We start from the raw sequence: 18,174 nt of genomic DNA, 5'->3' as shown, positions 1-18,174 counted from the left end.
CTTCACTTCGTGAGCAGACGAGATCTGCGAGGACTTCATGTTTTACGTTGTTTAAGTGCAGACCTGTTTGGCACGGAGACCTTGACCAGCTTCTCGTCGAAAGCAAATACACGAGCTGTTTGCTTAGCCTATTTAGATCGTGTAATGTTGGCCGGACGTGTGAAGAACGCTCAATGAAAAGTTGAGTTTACACATTTCATTAACTCTTCCCATTTATTGAGTGTACCGAACGGAAGGTGGCAATATCGGGCACTGTAAATCTGCGGTGGACTCTTTCCGAACTAGGAGAATGGGGTAATGTGTGATGAGGCTTTGTCACGAGTAGATTATCATGACACATTTTTGATTGCATTATCTTTTATTGGATTAGATAATTTGAACCATAGATTGGTTTGGTTTCATTTTATAGTCGCGAAGATGAGGCTGAGTGATGTGATAAAATTGATGAAGATACACTCACAAACAACATCCATTCCCAGGCCGGGATTCCAACCCGGGATTTCTGGCGTCGTAGCGCGTTGTGCTAACCACTCCACCTCGGAGGTTGGAATTTGAACCGAATAAGGGGGGGGGGTTCAAAATGGCAGACGAGTCTGTGCTACAATATTCACATTTAAACAATAACGATTAGTGAATTGAGCATCTGTTCTGTTCCTTTAGTTCCAATGCATTTACACTTTCAGAGTTTTAAAAATGCTCTGTAGAACAGGATTCGACAAAGACGCAGGTATCTCTGTCAAGAAAGGAGCAAACAAAGCAGATATTATTTCACAGAACTTTATTTAAAACAAATTTTATAGCTGCGATTTATATACTGTATACTACATTTCACTGTTAACAAGACAATATTTTCATTAAATATTTTTTCTCTCATTTCACACACACATAACGTAACGGATTTTGACACAATGTTTTTCACGGCAGCACTAGATGATTTGGAGACAATGAATTCAACTCCATAGGGAGTTGCGGGTCAGTTCCCTTCATATAATTATTTCTCCAAAGCGAATTAACAAATGAACAGAGCACTATAATTATTTCGATCCTCTTTCTGTTTACAGGAAATTGGATTCTTTTTCCAGTTACACGTCCCATCCCCTTTAAATATTTTGAGTCGCCTATGCCTTGTGACCTACTTGGTGCAACACGCTTCGATGTTGTTCTGTGGATTGTATTTGTATCTGGTTATTTTACCTCGCTTTTCTACCTCCTTGGGCTAATAGCGACGTGATGGCGATTGGGTCCCAAATCGGGGTGGGGGGGGGGTGGGCAAGGTGTCAAAACTAGTAGGGCAAAGACAGTATATTTCCCTTTGTAGATAAGATTTAGAATAGTGCGGGGGCAAAAGTGGCGAAAATTGGGGGGCAACTGTCCCCCCTCGCCCCCCTAATCGCTGCCACTGAGTATGAGTGGTGAAGGGATGAAATAGATGAATGAATAAATATCGCTGCTCAGGATTAGAAACAGATGAGTAGCCAGATGTTCGGGTGGAGCCCATCCTTCAACACCACGAAAGGAAATAATTCTTGTGTGTACTCATTGCTTGCATTGTAGAATTGAGGACTAAAAGTGGTAAACGTTGTAAGTGCCAAAAGCGAAAGTGTTGGAAAATCGCATCGTTCAGCACATCAGGCCGTAAGAACGTGCACACTAGTCACCTCTTTACACGCCCTTTGAACTACTTAGAGGGCTACCAGCCACTTTTCACGTTTACCACATTATAAAGCATGGCACATTTCTTAACGTGGAAAACGGTGTTTGAATTATTTTGGCACTTACAGCGTTTACCAATTTTAGTCGTGAATTTTTCCTCTTGAAGGAATAAACGGCGTTAAATGCTTATAACAACTGTAACCTAGAAGAGAAATAAAAATAAATAGTTATATGTGTAATTGATGTCTACCCATATAAGTACACGGAGGGTAGCATAATCTACCTATATTTTAGAAAAAAATATTTCTGTTGTATGCTTTACAGTTAATGTACTTTTCTTCTTTCAGAAGACCATTCGAAAAATTTATTGTACTTCTTACTAAAATACACAACAATAGTTCACATGAGCACACCTCTGCCTTCTCCCATCTTCAGGTGAATACATTTCTTTCTGCTGGTTGTGTTGATCTAACTTACGACAGTCTTGTGTGTTTGTTTACTTCCAATCCGATGTGCTAACCAACTACTCTACTTCAAGGAGAAATGGCCCCTGAGTATGGTTCAAGTCCTCATTGGAACGCCAGTTCGGTATCTTTGACATAGCTCGAGAGAAAGCCGACCTGTTTCCGAGCCAGCGCCTGTTTTTCTGAGAAGCGCAGTTGTCACTTTTACAGTGTTCAGGCATCCATTTATTCAGTGTGACGTTATACTTCCAAGGTCTCACATTGCGTAAAGAAATAGGTTCAACACAATAACACAACCTTGTAAAGATAACCGCAATCTCACGTTGTAAAATCTCTAAAGAAACTGAATTGGCAACACGCATTTACTCCACATGGACAAGTACTGTAAGTTCCTAGAACGGACGCTATTGGTGGGAAAGGTTTGAGGGGAGCAGGGCTCCATGCGGACTTGACATATGGTTGTCAGTTGGAAGCTGATCTTTCGGAACTTTCTTTGAAGTAAAGTGGCGTTCCAATGAGGACTGAGACTTTAGCAATCCAGCATTAACCTGGAGTGTCGGAGGGACAATCGTGTCAGGACTTCGGGATTTCATTTTCAAGAACGCTCCATTCAATAGTCGTTGGCTGACCTCTGTGGGCCACTGTTCAGCTCAACACTCTGCATTGCTGATTTTGGCTGAAACAAAAACATTTCAAGGTCGAACAGCGAGATACCACCTTAATGTTTTCTCCCGTCCTGCTTTAATAGTCCCAGCGTGCTCTTGTGGGTAGTACTTGGCAACATTTCAACAAGACGAGGCCTGGCAACTCTTGCTATAAACCGTTCCTGAATACCACGAACCCGCTTCGTGCTCTCGTACTTTATCAAGGCTAGGGTCGAACTCAAGGCCTTTTCCGTCCTGCCGTATATATATATATTTCCTTATAATTCTACCTCTTTTATTTAATGTGGAGAAGCAATGCAATGTTATGCATGATTTGTTCGATAAACTCGCTCTCTTGTTTCTTATATAGCTGAAGTTCGCGTGTGCGGAATACGTGTTGCGTGTTGGTGTATCAAAGCCATACATCAAAAGTTGACCACGTGTCTTTCCTGGGCATCGTGCCAAAGGTTACCACAGCGGTGCAGATTTTATCCGGTTATGGTTCTGATGTTTCTGCTGTTTTCCTCCTTGGGATCCAGTAGAAAATGTTTTAAAGGGTGTTGGGGGTGTCATGGCCCCCTCATGTCATTTAAGCTGCAAAATCCATATCTTCACTGCTGCTGATTCTTGAAATAGTGTCATCCACATTATCAATTTCTTGGATTACAAATTCTCCAATGTAATGTAGCACATTACAATTTCATTATTTAAGGATAACTTCCTAAAATATAATAATATTGAGTAAACAATTTAGTATCATTACTTTTTTTTACTGTCAGGAACCTAAAAAAAAGCAGCTGGTAAATGAGGAATAATATGCTTATTGTTTATTGATTTGCTTAATTTTACTTCGCTTTTTATACCACTTTTGGCAAATTTGCGAAAATGGGAATGAGTGATGATGAAATTGATGAATGGACCCTCACAAACATCCATGCCCAGGTCGGGATTCAAACCCGGGACCACTGGCGTTGCAGCGCGATGTGCTAACCGCTCCGCCACGGGGGCCGGTGAGGAATATTATGCATATTCGATATTAATATCCGTACATATTTTAGTATATACAGGCCTGCCTATTTTGCACATATTTCATCGATTGTTTCTACATATTCATGTACATATTTCACATGTTTTGGATACATAAAAATCCAGACCGTAGTTTCTATCATATCTAGGGAGCGGAAGTTGCTGACCTAAAAATATAGGTATATGACTTATAGAATGTCCTAAAAAAAATGGGAAAAAATGATGTAAAAATGCAAAAAATGACCATTAAATTTGTTAGTTTCAGGTTAAAAATTGAAATGAAAAGGAAATTAAACAAAATGCAATCTTGTTCTTTTTTTTTTTTTTTTAAAAAAAGGCACCAAATTATACCTAATGCACATTCAATCGTGCAACGAGGATTTTCAATTAGTGTTGCCCACGAGACGAGACTTTGGCCTGTCTCGTCTCGTGGAGTCTCGTGGAAATGCTGTCTCGTCTCGAAAATATTCGTTTGTCTTATGACACATGGTCAATCTCGTCTCGTCTCGAATTTTTAAAAGCCTGTCCCGTCTCGTCCCGTGGGCAACACTATTTTCAATGGAAACAACCGAATACTTTTTAAACAATTTAATGAAAAAATCGTATACACTGAATGAATTGGTGTAAAATGCATTAATTTCCCGCATCTGTGCTTGTAAATTGCAATTCTGCGAGATCTATATACGCCTATGTTCACCTTGGTGAAAAGACTCAAGAATATTACCAAAATGAAAAAAGTGATAAAATATGACGAAACAATACACCGAATATTGCGAAAAATGACGGGAAAATGCCTAAAATCGGGGAAAATGACCTAAAACCTGAAAATTGGCAAAAAAAATGCACTTTAAAATTACCTTTTTTGGGTTCTAGACGAAATGTAATATTGTGTATATTTAATGGGCATCGTGTCCGAGATGTCAGAAAAAAGATGACATTTCATCAACTTCCGCTCCCTAATCATATCCCTTCATATTTAAAGGATGCAAATAGTTTCAGTGCTACAATTATTTGCAACAGGCACGAATAGAAGTGTGCGAACGGGTTTCCGGAACTGTTCTTCTTCGCGAACGGTTCGCGGGATGAGGCGAAAGGTTCAAGCAGTTTTCTCGCGTGCGTTGCACTCACTCCAGTCTAATTCCTTTGCTTTTCTTCGCTGCCTCGACCAGAAGCCAGCGCCGGGCAATCGTGTCCGATGCAATTTCCTTCTTTCGTGTCGGCGAGTGCAGGGGTTCGGCGCCAGGCTGTCACGGTAGCTCGGCGTCTGGCATCTGGCGAGCTCACTCCCCTTCGCTCAGCGTCGATTAAAGACAGATATCACAAAACTCCCCGTGCAAGGGAGATACTTTCCACGTTCGAAAATACAGGGTGTCCCAGTAGTCACTGTTTAAATTTTGAACATTTCCGTCCGTAAAACTTCCCGATTTTGTCTGGAAATGGTGAATTACTCCCGTCCCGAACGTCGGGATTTTAAAAATTAGACGTTCCAATTCTGTCCCGCACACCCCTAGTATTTTTAACAGGGTTGTTGAAGGTCCAGGAGACTATAAATTCTATTGGGTCCCGTAACAGGACTGGAACCCTTTTTCTAGTACAATTTAAATTCGGTCCAAGTTACGTATTGTTTCATTTCAATATGGAATTTGGACCGTATTTAAATTGCTCTGGAAAGAAGATCCCTGAACCGTATTAAAGTTGATCCGGAAGAACGGTTCCTGGACGGTATTTAAATACTTTACAGATAAAAAGGTTCTTTAAGGTCCAGAACCCATTTGAGCTTGCTGGTTTTCTCTCCTGGAACGGAATTGAATGTATTTAAAATTCCTGGACCCTGGCATCAGGGGTGCCCACAGGCGGGGGATTATGGTGCAGATTTTTTGGGGGGGATTTTTTTACCTTCAAATAATATAGAATTCAACATTTATATATTTTTCTAAAATATATGTAAAACGTTTACACCTTAAATCCACCATATTGAATCCATTAGATGAAGGAAAAAAGTATACAGGGGTAGGGGAGCCCACAAGTCTGTTTCTCGACGTATGTTGTGTCCACTCAACTTTGGAGCTTTGGGGGGGGGGATATTTTTATAATTGAAATTTCAATGGTAATTCAAACTTGTGTCCAATGCTACATTGTTCACGTCAATTAACCATTGCTGCTATACCTAGGTATAGATATCAATTTGTAGACTTCCAAGGGAATTGTAACGGGTAATATGTGTTATGGGGGGGGCAATATCCAAATCTTACATATTAGGCCTTAAATTGACACTTGTATTTTGGGGGGGGTTGAAAATTAAATGTTGGGAGGGACAATACATCCAACTCTTTTCAATATCAGCATTAAGTCTTTGATTATGGTGGGTATTTTAGTTATACCAGAGGCGTCTCGTGAACGCATGCGGTGCATGCTGCGCATGCGTCAATTGTGGGAAAAAGGACAGCTTGCTCTGCGACGACATTCATGAGCATTTCTACATTCTAATTTCTTCATATAGGAGAAGTATTTATTTTACGCGAGAGCGCTGAACGAAGCTTATATTACATTTCTTGTATCTGTGACGCATGCATCAATGGTGGGAAAAGAATTATTACTTTCTTTCACTTCGGTTTCCAAGAAATGTAATATAAGCTTAGGCTCTGTCCGAAAGGTACAAAGTACAGACTTGAAGTATGGTCTTGGCGGAAGTGACGTCACCTAGTAGAGTTCGAAAGCGCCAAGAACAGAAGCACGCAAGTACACAGCTCGCAGTACAGATGGTTGGTGACTAGGTCACGTTGTTTCCGCACTCGTTGTTCATTTGATTATAATCACGGAGGTAGAAAGCCAGCGACACAGGTATATATGTTATGGGCCAGCAAGTTGTTGGTTATAGTTCTTCTAATGTGTAGAAACGTATGTGTACGAACATTTGAAAATTCTATGTGATTTCTATGGTGAAAAATAAGTGTTTAAAACGCGAGGAAAACAACGAGTACTCAGTTTTATCTACTGATCGTATTTTGCGCTGCAGTCGAAGTGCAATTCGAAAGACATTCACTTCCAGTTCACGACTTGAAGACCGCACTCCAAGACCATACTCGGAGGATGCTCGCTTCAAGTAAGGTCTTGCACCTTTCGGACACAGCCTTAGTTCAGCGCTCTCGTGTAAAATAAATACTTCTCCTATATGAAGAAATTAAAATGTAGAAAAGCTCATGAATGTCGTCGCAGAGCAAGCTGTCCTTTCTCCAACAATTGACGCATGCGCAGCATGCACCGCATGCGTTCACGAGACGCCTCTGAGTTATACCCTGGAGCCGGCGAACGAGAATGCGTCTGAGCAAGAAGTGGCCTGAGACGGCTCCGCCAATGAACATGTGAGAGTATTGGGATTGCATGGAAGGGGGTGGGGGGGGGGAGCGACTGCAGTTACCAGCTTTCCCAGCAGCGTGTACTGCTTCGCTCTGCCCAGTCGATTTCCCCCCTTCTCTGCCGCTATGCGCGACCTTCCTCCGGAGATTTTCCGGGACAGAGTATAGGGGGAATTGAGCATTCAATTAAGGGGGCATCCAATTCTTGTGTATTACTCTTGTCTTAGACTGTTGCGCAAATTCTGGTGCGGGGATTGAGAAATATTTGTTTTGGAGGAGGGAATATCCACTCTTCAACATAAACAGTAAGTCTAAAATTGTCATGGAAATTTTGGTGGGAGGATTGAGTATTAAATTTAAGGGGGGAGATATGAAGCTCTTGATAAAGAGTTATGTCTTGGATTGTTAAGGGATTTCTGTAGTGGGGGGGGGAGTTCGAATATTATATCACAGACAAACTCACGTTTTCGGCGCCGAACGTTCGAAAATAGTAACTATTGCGGGATCCTAAGAAAGTATTGACACCCCATTAAATTAATATTCTTGAAAGCCTGCAAAGAAACGGTTTCATGTTTACTCGGGTGAATGTGAAGTTTTATACTATCGCTACATTACAAAACATTGACGATATTCTCGATATTTATGAATAACATCATTTCTTAAAACATAATGCTTAGTGTTGGTATACTGCTTAATTTAAAGCAGGTGCATCATTTGGACGGTGTACTTCTATTAGCAATATTATTGTATTATTGATTTCCTGTATGCTGTAATAGTTGCACTAAGTGTACTTCATATGTTAACACCTTGCACGTTACCCGATAAAACAGAAAAATAAATATTTTCAAATTCACATTTCTAACTTCTTGTCACAGGACAATGTTACGTTAACAAGTGAGATTTGCATTGAAGATAAAATCCAGGTAATTATTGTTATGTATTACCAAAATAATTATATTTACCTCAAGCAGAGGGAGCGAGTTCTTTGAAGGAGGAAACGTATTATATTCTCACCCTGAGCTTAGAGACTTCTATCTAAGCCTCGCGACAGGTTACGTTTGCAGCAAGGTTTATGTATTAATCCGCGCGAGAACGGCGATCAGCATCTCCCGTGCCAGCCTTGCCTCAACCGTCGAGCTGTTCATGTCACAGGCAGCGAGGAAATCAGCAGTATTGCAGCGGAACTGTATTCTGCGCGCACGTTTGGGTCTACATGTGTGAAATGTTCCTGCAAAGTTAACCTGTCGCGGGGCTGCAGCAAGTTGTTTGGCTAGGTTGAATTTTCTATCTTAAGTTGTGTAACAATTTGTGTTAAACGTGTGGATTTTATAAATCTTATTCTCCAATTCACAAACACTGTTTAAATGCATATTTATATAATTTAATTTATTATATTTAAGCACTATAGTGTTCAGTAAAGCTAAAAAAATAGTTACTGTCAGTAGACACGCTGTCGTAATTAAATACTTTATGGAGATTATAACATGGTTTGAGGGGACGAATGACATGATTCGGGGCCCGTGGGGACGCATTATGTGATTTGAGGGGGATTGTGCCATTAGCCTTGGGGGGGATGGGCACAATGACCATGTGCCGACGCATCCAAAAATTTTAATTAATTAATTCATTCATTCTAATCCGTGGTCGGTGGATCATGGCAGTTCACACCAGAGTACGGCACCAGTGTGACTACTCACATGTATTTATGTATGCTGTTTTCCATTGTGGAACACCAGTGTAAAATTTCGACCAGCGTGACCATACCCTTAGCAGCTATGACCATCGAAGTATAGCCAACGTGAAAATATTTCGTCCACTCTCTGTCGAGTCACCACCATTCTCTGCCATCGTCTCGAAAACAAAAGTTTTAATTCGCACATCGTGTTCCTGTGTGATATACCCTGGGGGAAATATACGCAACGTGATGTTTACAGACCGCACGGATTCCCCGCCCCGCGCAAGACATGTAGCGCATTGCGTGGATATATCGATCCGATGCTTAGGGGTGGGAGACAATGCGAGGATCAAGGTAGCTTGCTTACACTCGAGCCAGCTTAAGGGAGATAGTCAGGTGTCCTGAAAAACTCGTGGCTTCTTGTGTGTGGTGGAGTGCTTTCTTCTGATAAGGAAACCGATTCGGTTCTTTCATCTGCATTTAGCCATCAGGACAGTCGACATGAAGATGCAGGTAGGTGACGAATTTAGGGCGTGACCTCGCGTGTGTGAATGCAGGATTCTTGTCGCCGTGATGTTTCTGTGTCGGTTGTGTTATGATGTTTTCGATGTTGCTGCTTCCTGCAGCGCGTATTTTGACTTATTGGTTGACCGCAACGGTGAAAATATTTGGACGAAAATGTTCTAAACGTCAAAATACTTATACTCTTTGGATCCAGTGACTTCTGTTTACTTAAGACTTCTTTCAGCCCAGGTTAGCTAATTGGGACTGGACCCACAGTTTAAAGAGGGATCCGAACCAATGTGCCTTCACCGGGGATCCAACCAGAGACCCCTTCATTGGAAGGCGAGAGCGTTACCACTATGCCACCGTGCAGGTCTCAGACCTTAGACCCATGGCAAGTTTTATTTGCAGTTCACTTTTATTGAGACTGGGCATACAGGTCATTGAAATGCCTCACTAGGATTCAAATCCGGAATGCTCTGGTTTACAATGCTCCATTCTAGAGCCCACAAAGCCCGTATAATAAGGAAATAAATGAGAACTAGTATTGTGTTGTTCCTGTTTAATCAACAGATATTCTCTAGTCTTATAGCAATAGTCTAATAGTCGTGTACCTCATAGTACTTTGCTATGACTGATGTTTCTATTTCACGATAACAATTTCTTCCATAACGTTCCAAGGTAGCTATAAATTCGAAAAGAAAAACGTAGACTTGGATTCAAGATTGAGTCTGTAAGTTAGTGTGACGTGTCGTGTTGCAAGTGGTCTTGGGTTTGAGTCTCGGATAAAGTATGCATGTCTATGTTTGCTGTCGCAGCGGTATATCTCCAATTCTAATGGCAGCAATTAGTCTCAATAAACTTTAAGAAATAGCTTAAAATAATGACAATGCATTTCAGTAACTTGTTGCAATATGTAATGTAAATATGTTTACCATATTCAGATGTGACGCATTTCTTTATATTGGTAGTGATTCGTATAGATTCGGTTTGGCAAACCCCTGTATATTCCACCAATTTGAGCTACTTTATTTTACGATTTCCATTCAAAGATGGGTAAAAATCTAGTAGTAATTGCAGTCCAATGACAGGTATAAAGTTTGTAAATGGATCTGAGCGGACGGCGTCACGCTGTCTGCAATGATTGGTCCTCTCCACGATGCGGGATTTCCCGTTAGCCAGTCACATCTGTCGTTTCAGAGCTGGCCGGCATTTGCCCTTCGCAAAGGCTTTGATATTGTTGCGGTTAAGGGGGCGCCGACGTAACCCAGTTACAGAGACAGGAAGCGTGCTAGTAAATTATTAAAATGCAGATCGACTGTTTTCTAGGCGCCAATTCCGAACTCCCATGTGGATATTGCAGATACTCGATTCTTGTTTTGGTGACAGAAGACGCAAAACTATTCGTTCATTTTACATTTTGGTGTTAATGTTAGTCAATAATGTTGTAAATGAAAGTAGATGTACCTTGCATGCTGTACTAGTGATGTCCCCGGAATATCATAGCGTCTGGCTCAATAGTGAATATGGATTCCCCGATAGCGTAGTGGTAATTTCCCTGTGGTGGCACATAGTGGTTCGGATCTCACTTAAACTTTTTCTCTATTTCTTCCTCCCTATTTTTAACTTCCTTCTGTCAATCTTCCTTATTCCTTCTGTTTCTTCACCTCAACTTCTCTCTCCTTCTTGATATAATTTTCTTTCTCTCTACAATAATGTCTCTCTACTTCGTTGGGTAAGGGATGGTCTGAAAAGACCAGGGTTGTTAAAAGTCCAGGAACCCATAAATTCTAAAGGGTTCTATTGGGTTCCGCTGCAGGATCGGAAACTTTTTCCTCGCACAATTTAAATTCGGTTCAGGTTGCCTATTGTTTAATTGAAAAAGGTATTTAAATTGCTCCGGAAAAAAGATTCCTGGACAGTATTTAAATTCATCCGGAGAATAGGTTCCTGGACCTTATTTAAATTCATCCGGGGAAAAGAATGTTCCTGGACCTTATTTAAATTCATCCGGGGAAAAGAAGGTTCCTGGACCTTATTTAAATTCATCCGGGAAAAAGAAGGTTCCTGGACCTTATTTAAATTCATCCGGGGAAAAGAAGGTTCCTGGACCTTATTTAAATTCATCCGGGGAAAAGAAGGTTCCTGGACCTTATTTAAATTCATCCGGGGAAAAGAAGGTTCCTGGACCTTATTTAAATTCATCCGGGGAAAAGGAGGTTCCTGGACCTTATTTAAATTCATCCGGAAAAAAGGTTCCTGGACCTTATTTAAATTCATCCGGGGAAAAGAAGGTTCCTGGACCTTATTTAAATTCATCCGGAAAAAAGGTTCCTGGACCTTATTTAAATTCATCCGGAAAAAAGGTTCCTGGACCTTATTTAAATTCATCCGGGGAAAAGGAGGTTCCTGGACCTTATTTAAATTCATCCGGAAAAAAGGTTCCTGGACCTTATTTAAATTCATCCGGAAAAAAGGTTCCTGGACCTTATTTAAATTCATCCGGGGAAAAGAAGGTTCCTGGACCTTATTTAAATTCATCCGGGGAAAAGAAGGTTCCTGGACCTTATTTAAATTCATCCGGGGAAAAGGAGGTTCCTGGACCTTATTTAAATTCATCCGGAAAAAAGGTTCCTGGACCTTATTTAAATTCATCCGGAAAAAAGGTTCCTGGACCTTATTTAAATTCATCCGGGGAAAAGAAGGTTCCTGGACCTTATTTAAATTCATCCGGAGAATAGGTTCCTGGACCTTATTTAAATTCATCCGGGGAAAAGAAGGTTCCTGGACCTTATTTAAATTCATCCGGAAAAAAGATTCCTGGACCTTATTTAAATTCATCCGGGGAAAAGAAGGTTCCTGGACCTTATTTAAATTCATCCGGAGAATAGGTTCCTGGACCTTATTTAAATTCATCCGGGGAAAAGAAGGTTCCTGGACCTTATTTAAATTCATCCGGAAAAAAGGTTCCTGGACCTTATTTAAATTCATCCGGAGAATAGGTTCCTGGACCTTATTTAAATTCATCCGGGGAAAACAAGGTTCCTGGACCTTATTTAAATTCATCCGGAAAAAAGGTTCCTGGACCTTATTTAAATTCATCCGGAGAATAGGTTCCTGGACCTTATTTAAATTCATCCGGGGAAAAGAAGGTTCCTGTACCTTATTTAAATTCATCCGGAAAAAAGGTTCCTGGACCTTATTTAAATTCATCCGGAGAATAGGTTCCTGGACCTTATTTAAATTCATCCGGAGAATAGGTTCCTGGACCTTATTTAAATTCATCCGGGGAAAAGAAGTTCCTGGACCTTATTTAAATTCATCCGGAAAAAAGGTTCCTGGACCTTATTTAAATTCATCCGGGGAAAAGAAGGTTCCTGGACCTTATTTAAATTCATCCGGAAAAAAGGTTCCTGGACCTTATTTAAATTCATCCGGGGGAAAGGAGGTTCCTGGACCTTATTTAAATTCATCCGGAAAAAAGGTTCCTGGACCTTATTTAAATTCATCCGGGTAAAAGGAGGTTCCTGGACCTTATTTAAATTCATCCGGAAAAAAGGTTCCTGGACCTTATTTAAATTCATCCGGGGAAAAGGAGGTTCCTGGACCTTATTTAAATTCATCCGGAAAAAAGGTTCCTGGACCTTATTTAAATTCATCCGGAAAAAAGGTTCCTGGACCTTATTTAAATTCATCCGGGGAAAAGAAGGTTCCTGGACCTTATTTAAATTCATCCGGAAAAAAGGTTCCTGGACCTTATTTAAATCATCCGGGGAAAAGGAGGTTCCTGGACCTTATTTAAATTCATCCGGAAAAAAGATTCCTGGACAGTATTTAAATTCATCCGGAGAATAGGTTCCTGGACCTTATTTAAATTCATCCGGGGAAAAGAATGTTCCTGGACGTTATTTAAATTCATCCGGGGAAAGGAAGGTTCCTGGACCTTATTTAAATTCATCCGGAAAAAAGATTCCTGGACCTTATTTAAATTCATCCGGAAAAAAGATTCCTGGACAGAATCGAAACACTTTACAGATAGAAAGGTTCTTTACGGTCCAGATTTTCTCTCCTGGACCGGAATTGAATCTATTTAAAATTCCTGAACCTTTAACAACCCTGGAAAAGGCAAATCAACCTCACTTTCCCGTATTACACCCCGGTAGAAGTTTATCCACATTTTTTTCTTTTCTTATCAGGGGGTTGTACGTTCGTATTTAGAAGTGCGCAAGGATAAATTTAGAGCCAAAGTGACCATAAATTGGGCATTTGTGAAAAAGTTATTGGGTGTTGAAGAAATTCTGGAGGGTGTTGGGGGAGTGATGAGTGTATTGGTGCATCACTGTAACCCGGCATTGTTTCTTGTTGGCCAACGAGGCTTTGGCGACTGGACCCACTGCTATACCATCTAATTATTTTTGAAAGCGAAAGCACGTTGATCCCGGGTTCGACCTTGGCACGGTTGTTTTTTGTGAATGTCCCTTCATCCTCATCTTCGCGATTACCCAAAAATTGCATAGGAGCGAAATAAAATAAACCAAGTCAATGAAAGTGCCTACTTGTGGTTCTTTTTGTTTTTGCATAGACCCTTGCATCATATATTGTGTTCAAGATATTGCCATTTGCGATACGATACGAAACTTTTTGTAAATCATGATGTTGGGGACATATCGTATCGCCTATAGTAGTGTCCACGATATTTACGGTGTTTATCATCTATATATGGGCTTATTAAAGAATGTTTAAAATAATCTTTATAGTTATAAAACCCAATAGTGCTTACTGCGCATGTCTAGAAACAATAGTTGACCAGAAGGACGAATTTAGAGCTTCTGCGCTGCTGACTAGAATGAATCTTGAACACATTCCTATTGATGCTTATGCACGAATGGTATTATTAGTGGACACGATATCGTGATCTGGATATATTTTGCAAACGTCACGTACAGGATATCGTTTCAATATCGTGATATCGCCAACAGCTACCCTCAACGTGAGACGTGTTGGCTATTTTTATCATGACGCATGCGCAGAGAGTGCCTCCGAAGGAAAGAGGAAGACCAGTGCGCGCATGAGGAATATCAATTCGCCACGGCCGTCAAAACTTGGTTAGTTTCTTGGACCCTGTAGGAAGGATGTAGTCCAATAGTGTGACGTCACAGCAGACGACGCGCTGGGACTGAATCTTCACAACGAGAGAACGTGTTTTCTTCCTATCCAATTCAATGCTATTTTCCTTCGGAAGGGGTAGCTTTAATTATTGTGACAGCAGTTATGAAACAAAATTATGATGCGTATCGTACATCAGTGTACACGTTCTCTCGTTGTGAAGACTCAGTCAAGCTCGTCGTCTGCTTGTGACGTCACCACTAATGGACTCAATTGCTTGGAGCGATTTCGCGCGGAAAGCCTTGGCGTGTGTATAAATAGCAACAAAGTACGGAAGCGATTCTTTCTCTTATGGCCTTTAGTTTTAGATACGCAAACACGCAACCGCGTGCGAGTGCGTGCTTTTGAAAGAGTTGCTTCGAGTGAACTGCTACATGAGATGAAGTAGGCATGGAGTAATTTTATTCTGGAGAAATAGCTTGGTTATTATTACTTTAGGCTAGGATTTGCGTACAAAACACATACACACATATTATATATTCGCTGCTAAGATCGAAAGTCGAATTGGAATTTTTGTTTTAAGTCCGCTTTATGCACAGAAAGGCTAATCGAGGCTAGACCTACAGTTTAAGGTGCCTCCACCGAGTATCGAACCCGGGACCCCTTGATTACAAAGCAACGACGGTATCGGAGGGGGCCCGATTGAAAGTCGACCACTTGACGCTTTATGTATGTATGTTCTACGGCCGTGTCCGAAAGGTGCAAGACCGTACATGAAGCGAGCATCCTCCGAGTATGGTATTGGGAGTGCGGTCTTCAAATCGTGGACTGGAAGTGAAAGTCCTTAGTCTTTCGAATTGTACTTCGACTGCAGCGCCAAATACGATCAGTAGATAGAACTGGTGACACTTTGTTTCCCTCACGTTTTAAACACTTGTTTATAACCATAGATATCACATAGCATTTTCAAATGTTCGTACACATACATTTCCACACATTAGAAGAACTTTAACCAACAACTTGCTGACCCATAACACATATTTAACCCGTGTTGCTGGCTTTCTATCTCCGCGATTCAAAACAAATGAACAACGAGTGTGGATATCGCGTGACCTAGTCACCAAGCATCTGTGTTGAGAGCTGCGTACTTGCGTGCTTCTGTTCTTGGCACTTTCGAACTGTAATAGGTGACGTCACACCTTTCGGACAGAGCCTATGTATGTATGTGTGTATGTTCTGGTGTATATGTGTATGTATGTATATTCCGTGGATATATGTTCGTATGTATGTTCTGTGTATATATTATGTATGTATGTACTTTGTATGAATGTGCTGGTAACGTCGTAGCTTTGTAAGTAAGGGGTCCAGGGTTCGATATCCGGTGGAGGTACATAGTGGTTCGGGTCAAGAGGACTTAAATGAAACTCAATACACTACAAAATGTGAGCATGCAAATCACACACACGGGTTAATATGTAAAGTTATCCAAATCTTGGAGTGGAAAATGTTAGCTAGGGGGTGCTTGGTCGAGCCTTGGGGTTAGCTGGAGAGATTATTCTATGGTTTAATATGATGACAAGGAGACCGCTTGACATCTGGGGGGGCTTTACTAGGCCCGTATCCCCCCTCACGTAGAGCACTGAAGTTGTTCCCTGTGAATGACAAGACACATAGGGATTATTCAGGTATAGGGCAGTGTTGCCACAATCTGAGAGCACAATTTCCCTATCCAAGGGGCAAAATTTCCCTTTTGAACCATTTTTTCCCTTCACCTAAACAAATATAATAATAATAATTATTATTAATACTATTATAAGCAGTGATAGTAGTAGTAGCAGCAGCAGCAGTAGTAGTAGTAGTAGTAAAATTTCCGTTGGTACATGATCGTATGAATAAAAAATGTTATACAATTTTTTCACATAGATGTAAGCTTCATATTTTATATTCAAGGGAGCAGAAATAAGAAGGATCAGAAAATAATAAAAATGTGAATATGAATCTGGAACTTAACAAACTGTAATAATGTAGAGTCAGAAGTCTTAAAATTTCCCTGAAATTGTGATATTTTTCATCAAAATTCCCTTTTGGCTAAAATTTCGGTCCGAATTTCCCTGCAAAAGGGAAATTTCCCTTCATGTGGCAACACTGATATAGGGTCCACACATTCTTGAAGATGCGATACTGGAGATGATGGGATCATCACCACGTTTCGGCCGCCTTCAGCCTGTAATTCTTTGGAGCCCCAGACTTCGAGAATCGAATTCGGATCCAGCTGAGGTTAGTTCTGATCTGACCAGTGGCGGCGGTTGAGTCCCAAAACGGGGGGGGGGGGATAAGATGCCAACACTGGGGGCAAGGACAGTTTACTTTCCCTTGGTAGATAAGGTTTAGCATACTGCGGGAGCAAAAGTGGGGGCAGGCGCCCCCACGTCCCCCTCAACTAGCCGCCACTGGCTATTAATATCCTTGAACTAATTGCGCTCTCCTGTTCCCACTTACACAGGCATCCCTTTCGTTGAACTTCAAGATCAGCGACTCCTGGATCAAAGCCGACAATGAAAGGATCTCCACAGAACAGTCGGTGCCTTCTTCGTGTTGTCGCACCAAAGCTTCCGGCATTTCGGCTCCTTCCGTGGAAACCCCGAGTCAACAAACGCATCCCTTCGGTTGCTGGGAACCGGGATGGAAATCGGTTCAAAAGAGAAGCAGGCGGAAGCGAAAACAAGATCTCATCCACATGTTCTCGCTCGCGGAAGACAAAGAGGCAGTCATATAATATTTTTGCCTCCTGAATCCTCCCATTGTCTGCCTCCAATCCGCGGCGCCCACTCTGGTTCGGTTTTTAGATCTTGCTGAAGCAAAGCATTGATGCGTGGGAGGATTCTGGCTGCTTCGTGCTCCAAAACAAACACGCCGGCTTCTATCGTTCCGAAATATCCCCGTGCGGTTTTCCTGCTGTTGCCGGGGTCCTGCTTCCTGGTGTTCCCGTCGTGGAGAGAAATAATTCCCCTATAAGACTACTGGTGTCAAGGCTCTATGGGGACGTACTTGTATCCATGACTGTACCTTCCTCCTCTAACCATGGCGTTCTTTTTTTTTTTTTTTTTTAATATAAGTTTGATTTGGTGTTTTAATCCACTTTATGCACAGTAAGGATAATTGGGACTGGTCCTACAGTTCAAAGTGGGATCCGAACCACTATGTGCCTCCGCCGGGTATCGAACCCGGGACCCTTTGATTACAAGGCGACGACGCTTTTTTTTAAATGTAATTGCAGCCTTTGATGTAGAACTACAAAAAGTTATCATTTTTCCTTGTGTCTGCTGACAAAATTGTTGCCTGCTAATATTATAAACGCCTCTATTCTTAAAGATGCCGTATTTATGATTTCATTTCCGGGGGGGAGAGGGGAGAGGTCCTTTTTTAGGTATGCCAATTTATATATGTTTCCAGTTAGTAAAGTCTACGTCTACTATTAACTTCTAGTTGTAAGTATCCAGGACATTAAATCTTATGATAACATTTAGACGTAATTTAGAAGCAGTATATTTACATTCTAGAAAAACCCACACCCAGTGGCGGTGATTGGGTTCCAAAACGGTGTGGGGCAAGGACAGTTTACCTCGCTTGGTAGATAAGATCTAGCATAGTGCGGGGGCAAAAGTGGGAAAAGGTAGGGGGAACTGCCCCTCCCCCGAAGGCCCCCTGCCGCTGCCACTACACCGAGAAAACTTGCCCATTTTTTT

The 18,174-nt window shown here is 41.4% G+C and overlaps 1 protein-coding gene across 2 annotated transcripts in view; it reads left to right on the top strand.

Annotated features, from left to right (window-relative positions):
• LOC146004565 (putative E3 ubiquitin-protein ligase RNF144A) overlaps positions 1-18,174 on the top strand; it is a 200,152-nt gene that overhangs the window by 4,474 nt on the left and 177,504 nt on the right. Inside the window, exon 1 of one of the 2 annotated variants that reach the window (XM_083143434.1) lies at positions 9,196-9,331. The exons of the other annotated variant lie outside the window; for it this stretch is intronic. The gene's annotated coding sequence lies outside the window, so the exon portion shown is untranslated. Of the gene's footprint in view, positions 1-9,195; positions 9,332-18,174 lie in introns of those variants that run through there. 2 annotated transcript variants of the gene reach the window in all.

Source organism: Lepisma saccharinum, chromosome 22, assembly GCF_977018435.1.
Source record: "Lepisma saccharinum chromosome 22, izLepSacc3.1, whole genome shotgun sequence".
NCBI classification, from domain to species: Eukaryota; Metazoa; Arthropoda; class Insecta; order Zygentoma; family Lepismatidae; genus Lepisma; species Lepisma saccharinum.
The sequence above is the reverse complement of the archived record's forward strand: the minus strand, read 5'-3'. Positions and strand labels throughout refer to the sequence as shown.